General features: G+C 41.7%; 1 pseudogene; it reads right to left on the reverse strand.

Moving 5' to 3' along the window:
- The window catches only part of LOC103734961, a 61,613-nt pseudogene extending 53,835 nt beyond the window's left edge, over window positions 1-7,778 (reverse strand).
- Between the last annotated feature and the right edge of the window lie 1,031 nt (window positions 7,779-8,809).

Below are 8,809 nucleotides of genomic sequence, written 5' to 3' on the forward strand. Positions count from 1 at the left end.
CAGGCTGTAGCTGCTCTAAATTTAACACTTGCAATCTGTGGGGAAGATTTTCAACGGTTAGTAAAACACTTCTGTAAAAATGTCATTTATTCACTCAAAAGCCATTGTATACCTCCTGGGCTCCAGGAACTGTGGTGGACACTAGGGAAGGCCCATTTCATTCTGAGGTCTTCTTTATGAGTCTGGAGATGGCAGCTTGAGAAGCTAGCTATTTGTTTCTTCCCAAGTGTGCCCACAGTTGAGATAAACCAGGAGAATTTCTGTTACAAAGGCAGGCTCAGTTCAGGTAACAACTAACCAAGTAAAAATTCCTGGCACTGTGGACAACAAGAGTCTGTCTGAGGGATGGTCTGCCTGTACCACATTCTTCTCAGCTCTGAGTGCCCAGGGCTAGAAAGAACCCACTGGTCTTTATTACAATCTTACAGTCCTGAATGGCAGATTCTTTGTTGAGAGGGAGCCGTGGAGTAGAAGGAGGAGGGGAAGGACTGAGTGTTAAATTTGGAGGAAATGCCATTTTACAACTGCACTACTGTTCCACATGTAAGGATCTTGAAAATTACCTCTCCTCACAGCAAGAAAAAAATGAACATATTGGGACCTGGGGAAATGGGTTAGTTGATAAAGTGCTTGTTCTCGAGCATGAAGCCTTGAGTTCAGATCCCCGGGACACACATAAAAAGCCAGGCACAGTGGCCTGTACCTGTAATTCCGGAGCTGGGGATGTGGAGACTGATGGATCCAGTCAGTCTAGCCAAATTGGTAAGCTCCAGGTTCAGTGAGAGACCCTGGCTCAAAATGAGGGGGAGAGTCATCGAGCAGACACCTGATGTCAACCTCTGTCCTCCATGTGCACACACCCCCACATAAATGTGCACACATATATAGCATACACACATAAACACACATACAAAACAAATTTAATGATCAACAACCATTTTCATAAGAGACGTCTCATAAGAGAAGTGAGGTCATAGTGCAAACTATTTCCCCCAAAGTAAGAGAGATGGGTGGGTACCCAGGACCATACACAAAGCAGAAAATATTGAGCACAGACCTCTGCAGGAACCAATTTGGGGCAAGAAAACCTAAACTTTAATTGATAAATTGCTGGAGGCCCAGCAGCAAGTCAGAATTTAAAACTCAAGGGGAACCTATACATAGTCCCCATACCAATGTCTTTGTGAGTTTTACCTTTAAAAGTTCAAGCCAGGTCTCACAGTAATTATGAACAAAAAATCCCCTTGTATTTCTGGTAGTGGGAAGAGAAAGGAAACATTTGAAAAACCCGAAGTGCTCTCTTAATGTGATCTGCCCTGAGGAGAAACTAGTTAACTAGGGCCTAACCTGCTGGAGTTATACCAGAAATTAACTGGCCTCGGGGGAGAGAAATATTTTTCTCCAGCCCTCTTAGCCTTCTAATCACACTGTGGGGTGGGAGAACAAGGGAAGAGACCCAAGGGAAGTTCCCAGCCCAGGGCACAGGCTCACAAAAAGACAGAGCTCTACCCAGAAAGGACTGTAGGAGTGTGTGTGTGTGTGTGTGTGTGTGTGTGTGTGTGTGTGTGTGTGTGTGTGTTTCTGGGGATTGAACCCAGGGCACTATGCAGCTAGGTGAGCACTCAGCCCCTGATATGTCCCCAGCTTCCTGTAGGACTATAAGAGGCTTCTCTCACATTTTGCTGTCTCCTAATTAAGTCTGCTTCCATCGATACCTTTTACCACATACAACATATCCAGCCATGAGGAAATATTTACAAGTCACATCACAAGTCAAAAAATAGAGGTTAGGACTATAGTTGTAGTTCAGTGGTAGAGTGCGTGCTTAGCATGTCGGAAGTCCTGGTTTCAATCTCCAGCACTGTAGAAACCACACCTGTGATCCCAACACTCAAGAGATAGAGGTAGGAGGATCAGAAGTTCAAAGTCATCCTTGGTTATGTATGAGTCTGAAGCTAGTCTGGGCTACATGAGACCTTGTCTCAAAAATACTAATAATGAAAAGAAGAAGATAGTTTGAAGAGACCCAGTTCAGAGAATTTTACATGGCAGTGACTAAAATTCCAAGGCTCTAGTCTAATGGATAAAGTAGACGCCAAAAAGAGATGCCAGAGATAAGTACACTGTAACACACACGAGACTGGTGTGCTGTAACAAAAAAGAAAAACGTCCTCTGATGAGCAGCACAGAGAAAATAGTCCCTAAGCTTGAGTATATCTTGGTAGAAACCACCAGAGCTGAAACACAGAGAGAACAGGGTAAGGCAACTAGACAAGGAAAAAACATATCTAGAACGGGAATATGAGAAAGAGGAGAGATATTTGAAACAATAGTGTTTAATTGATTAATTAATGTTAGAAAGCGAACTCCAGATCCAGGAAACTAATTAGTTTATCAAGCAGGATAAATGCAAAACCAAAAGGAAGCAAGCAACCAAGCCACATCCAAGCATATCATTTTCAAACTACACAGAATCAAAGACTAAGAAAAAACATTCTGAAAGGAGAGGGGGGAAAACAGCGCTTATTCAGGAGCAAAGATAAGGAGAAAGCCAACTTCTCAGAGACTGTAAGCAAGAAGAGAGGGGGATGAAACATTTAAAGTGCTGAGAAGAAAAATACTCCACCAACCTACCATTCTGTACCCTGTGAAATTATCTTTCAAAAGTGCAAGAGGAATAATTTCTCAAATGGAAACTGAGGGAACTTGGTGTCAAAAGATCTGCCTTGCTATCAATACTAAAAGTTCTTTGGGAAGAAGGAAAACTATAGAGGTGGGAAACTAAGATCTACTTGAGCACTGAGGATGGAAGAAATAAACATACAATAAGGTTATTTTTCCTATTTTTGTTTTGCTTTGTTTTGTTTTCTTTTGTTTTGTTTGAGACAGGGTCTCCCTGTAGCCCCAGCTGGCCTGGAACTCACTATGTAGACCAGGCTGGCCTTGATCCCACATTCACCTGCTTCTGCCTCCTGAGTGCTGAGACTAAAGCCATGCACCGCCACTCCCAGCTTATTTTTCTTATTCTTATTGCTCTTACAAACAGCAGTTTATTCAAAATATTGATAGCGAAAATATATTCAATTATGTATGCTCAAGTGGATATCTCATGTACATTTATACTGATACATGCTTATACATACAAGCTTAATGAATTAGCACAATGATGGAAGTGATGAGAGGAAGCTGGGCATGGTGGTGCCTGCCCTGTAACTGTAGCACTGAGATAGTAGATGTAGGGGAATCCACAGTTCAAGTCTCAGCTGCATAGCAAGACCCTGTTGGATAGGGATGATGCTCACTGGAGAATGCTTGCCTAACAGTGCAAAGCCCTGGATTCAGTCCCCAGCACTGCAAAAACAAATAATCAAACAACAGAAGTAACGTGGGGATATAAAAGTATATTTTTCAGAAAGAAATGACAGTATTTAACAATGTTAATGCAAATGCGCCCACCCTGAGTATCAAATAATATGAGGCAAAATCTGAAGACCGCAAGAAGAAATAAATAAATCCAGTTGTACGGTTAGAGATTTCAACATCTTTCTATTCACGAATGAACAGATCAAGCAGGCAGAAAGGCAGAAAGGACATAGTTGAACTCCATAATGCTACAATTAACTGAAATTAATGGACAACTATAGGCTACTTTATTCAACAAGAACACATCCACATTCTTCTCACATTCACACAGATCATTCACTAAAATAGACCACATTATGGGCCATAAAATATGCCTTAACTAATTTAAGAGTAGTGATTGTGCAATATCTGCTCACAGACCGCAATAAAATTAAATTAAAAATCAATAGCAGGAAGGTGGGGAGATGGCCGAGTGGGTAAAGTGCTTGAAACACAAGCCTGACTTTGGATCCTCAGCATCCACACAAAAATCTAGGTGTGGTGGTACACAGCTGTAACCCCAGCACTTTGGAGCAGTGGTAAGCAGTTTCACAGAGCTCATCAGCCAGGGAGTCTAGACAAAACGACAGATTCAGGTTCAGTGTGAAGCCCTGTCTCAAAAAGTAAGGTGGGGAAAGAAATGATTGAGGAAGACATCCTGACATTAATCTCTGGCTCCACACACAACCACATATGCAAGTGCACTTGTAACACACATGTGCACACATACACACAAAATCAATAATTAAAAAGATAGTTGGGAAAGATCCCCAATTATCCACTGTATGTCCACCCAGGACCTACTTCTGTGTAGCTTAATGAAGAAGTTCCAGTGTGGAAATTCAGTTCTTCAAAGCAGAAAACCAAAATCAAGTTCTTATTGTGCTACCTACTAACTGCACGACCTCATTTAGGGCTTTAAACGTCCCTCCCTTTCCTGTTCTCTGTGGTCAGCATGGTGACGAATAAAGGAGCCAAAACCTGTACTGCTTAACACAGAAGTTGGCACACAGCTCAGTGGTTAACATTCACAGCACAATCCCCCAACTGGTCCATCATGGCGGGTTGTATCACTGAGCAGGGAGGGTTGGAAGAACACATAGAGCAAGGGACAGTAGACAGAGAGCCTGGGACAAGTTTTGCCTTCTTTGCCTTATACCTGGGGAAATGAAGGCGTCTGTTCCTATCAGATCCCATGTTGGAGCAACTAAAGACAAAGGGACTGACCAGTGAAACTAAAAACAATGGACAGTTCTCTTAAAATGGAATTTCTCTGCATTTTCAAGTGGTTTGTCCCCTGCAGAGGTCATCATGAACAGAAGCTATATCACATGTGCCCCACCCCAACACACACACACACACACACACACACACACACATACACACACACACACGTGCACACTTCAAATTCTTCCAGATCTCTGAGTGAAAACAGGACAGATAACCTCTGTTGGATAAAACCAGAATGGATTTATGGGCAAAGCTGGGAAAAGCAGGCCAGCTAGGCATCCGGAGCAGGGTCAGAGGATCTGGCTTCCTACTGGCTGACCCGGTAGGGTCTCCTTCGTGTTGCTGTCTGACATACTCATCCGGTAGGACAGGCTGGTGCTGAAGCAGGCAGCGGGTCTGGGCCCCTGAGGAGGAAGGTAGGAGCTTGAACCTTCCTAAGAGCTCCCCCTGCAGCAGGGCCAGGCTGAGCAGCTTGCTGTAGTTGATGAAGGATAGGCTTGTCCGCTGAGGATAGGCTCCCCACCTTGGTAGGAAAAGCACACCCTTTAAGATCCACACCATTTCCTTACCTTGAGCTTTTCACTGACCAACAGCAGGCTGTGCCTCACAAAAAGAGGCAGCAGGTTTTAGTACTTGGTAATCCTCTAGAAGAGGTTTCAGGACTTGGTTGGGGAAGACCTTCATCAAGATCTTATGTTTCTGCAGCTGGTGCCTCTTGCAACGCTCGCCCTCAGCACTCATGCCCATTCTGGCAGACAGCTGTCATTCGGCTGTCTCGGAAAACTGATGCAGGAGCCAGGTGAGACCTGACTTCTCCTTTGGGGTGTTGGGAGGAAGTGGTAGGTATCTTGGGTTGATGGCACGTTTGAGGAGACTATACTCAATTATAGCCCTCAGCTTCTGCCGCTGAAAGTGCACTACACGATGATGGTACTTTACAGCCTTGGAGCCATGGTGCACAGATGGAATGGTGGGCAACCAACCCACCCAGGGAAGGAGACCCCCCCAAGCCTCCCAGCCCCTACTGCCATAAAAAAAAAAATGCCACAACCGGGTCAGGTGTGGTGGAGCACTCCTCTAATCCCAGCACTCGGGAGGCAAAGGCAGGTGAATCTCTGTGAGTTCAAAGCCAGCCTGGTCTACATAGAGAGTTTCAGGCCAGCTGAGGCTACAAGGAGACCCTGTCTCAAAAGACCAAAAATGAAAAAAAAATGCCACAACCAAGTAGAATTTACCACAGATATACAAGCTGGTCCAATAGTCAAAATCAATGTAATATATCACATCATTAGGCTACAGAAAAAAATTCACATGATCATATCAACTGAGAAAGAAAAAGCACTTACAAAATCCAACACCTACATATGCTAAAAACTCTTGGTAAACTAGGAATAGAACTTCCTCAACATGATAGAGAATATCTACCATAAAACCTACACCTAACATCATAATGCAATGTAATGATGGGAAGCTAGAAACTTTCCAAATACAATTGAGAACGAGGTGTCCCCTCTCATCACTTCTTTTCCAAAATTGTACTTGAAGTCTTGGCTAATACAATAAGACAGGACAAGTCATGCTGGTTGAGAAGAGGCAACACTGTCTTTATTCAAAGATGACATGATCATCCATGCAGAAAATCCCAAATAATCAACAAAAAATTTTCTGGAACTAATAAGCAATCTTATCAGAGTTGCAAGGTAAGAGGTAATATGCAAAAATAAATCATTTTCTAAACATCGATGAGTCATAGAATTAAAACTTAAAAGCACAGTAGCATTTACATTAGCATCCCCCAGGAGAAACATATGAATAAATGTTACAAGACATACAAGTTCCATATGAGGAAAACTCTAAAACTCTCATGAAGGAATTCAATCTTGGGGAGAGAGTACGCGAGGGAGGACTAAATTCTATGTTCATGGATAGGGACATAAAATATTGTCAAGATGTCACTTCTTCCCAGTGAAATCCGTAGATTCAGTTCCAGCCAAATTTCAGCAAGTTATTTTATAAATATCAACAAATTGGTTCTAAAGTTTGTATATAGAAACAAATGACCTAGACTCATCAACAGTATTGAAGGACAAAAACAAGAGAACGGACTCTTCCTAACTTTTAGACTTGCTATAAAACTACCCAAATCAAGATAGTTTGATATTGTCAGAAGAATAGACAAATAGATCAATTAAACAGAATAGAAAGTCCATAAGCAGAATAATAAATAGTTAGCTGGGACTGGGGATGCAGTTCAGTGGTAGAGCACTTGCCTAGTTTGGCTAAGACCCTAGCACAGCTAAGTACGTATTTATATATTCATATATATGTATGTATTCAACTAGGTTTGACAAAGGAATAAAGCAATTCCATGAAGCAAAGATAAACTTAGACTTTTCAAAAAATGGTGCTGGAACATTGGACACATACATGCCAGAAGGATGAGAAGGAGGAGTTAGACACAGACTTTATGCTCTATGCTTTAATTTGGGGAACCAAATTAAACCAAAATGAGACACGGATTTGATATAAAATATTAAACTATAAAACTCCTAGGAGATAGCATTGGAGATGATATAGACAGTCTCGGCTTTGGTGATTATTTTTTAGTTACAACACTAAAGGCACAATCCATGAAAGAAAGAACTGATGTATGAGGTTATAACAAAATTAAAATTTCTGTTGCAAATGACACTGTGAAGAGAATGAAAAGACAAACCACAAACTAGGATAAAATACTTGAAAAACACATGTCTGATAAAGGACTGTTATCAAAATTTAAAGTCTTAAAATTCAAAAATAAGTAACGAACAATCTTATTTTTAAAATGGTCTTAACAGATACCTCACCAAATAAGATAGACAGATGGCAGAAAAGTATATGAAAGAATGTTCCCCATCACATATCATCAGGGAAATGTAGATTAAAATAACCATGAGATACACTACAACACTGTCAACACCAATGCTGATGAAGATGTAGAGACATGGGAGCTTTCATTCACGCTAGTGAGACTGCAAAATAGCACACTACTTTGAAAGACTAGGTATTAGTTACTTTTCCTGTTACTATAACAAAATATCTAACAAATGCAACTTAGAGAAGGAAGGGTTTATTTTGGCTCACAGTTTGAGGGTACAATCCGTCATGGTGAGCTGGCTACATGTAGGAAGATAAGAAACAGGGAAACAAATGCTGGTGCTCAGCTTGCTTTCTCTTTATTCAGTCTATGACTCCAGCCCATGGGATGGTGCCACCCATATTTAGGATGGGTTTCTCACATCAATTAACCTAATCTAGAAACTTGCTCACAGACATGCCCAGAGGTTTCTATCCTAGGTGGTTCCATCAAGTTGACAACCAGTATTAACCATCACAGACTATTTCTTACAAAGCTAAACACACCTTTACCAAAAAAATCCAGCAATTACACTACCGGGCATTTATCTAAAGAATATGAAAACCTGTGACCACAAAGAAACCTCCATGTGGATATCTTCAGCAGCTTTATTCATAATTTTGAAAACTGAGGAGCATCTAAGATGTCCTTATGTAGGTGAATGCATAAATAAATTGTGGAACATCTCAACAATGGGTTGTTTTTCAGTGCTAAGAAGAAAGAAGTTAGGAAAAGTTGCAGAGGAAATATAAATACAATGTGAAAAGTCTGCACACTGTATGATTCCAGCCATATGACATTCCGGAAAAATACGAATTGGAGATAGTAAAAAGACCAGTGGTTGCCAGCAGCGATTGGGCAGGGCAGGTTTAACTCACAGAGCACAAAGGATTTTAGGGCAGCAAAACTGTGTGATGCTACGATAGTCATCATACACTTGTCCAAACCCACAGAATGAACAGTACCAAACAATGTTGTAGATTAGGAACTCTGGATGATAAAGATGTGTCAATGCAGCCAGGCATGGTGGCACAAGCCTTTAATCCCAGCACTCTGCAAAAGCAGGTAGATCTTTATGAGATCAAGGCCAGCCTGATCTACATAGTCAGTTCCATGCCAGTTGGGGCTGCAGGGAGACCCTGTCTAAAAGTGTGTCAATGCACGCTCATCAGCTGTAACAAACATACCACTCTGGTGGGTAATGCTGAGGGTAGAAGGTATGGGGGAAAAGAGTGGATGGGAAATCTACACCTTCCTCTCAATTATGTTGTGAACCTAAAA

This window comes from Nannospalax galili, unplaced genomic scaffold, assembly GCF_000622305.1.
Source record: "Nannospalax galili isolate Female #2095 unplaced genomic scaffold, S.galili_v1.0 scaffold475, whole genome shotgun sequence".
Classification (NCBI taxonomy): Eukaryota; Metazoa; Chordata; class Mammalia; order Rodentia; family Spalacidae; genus Nannospalax; species Nannospalax galili.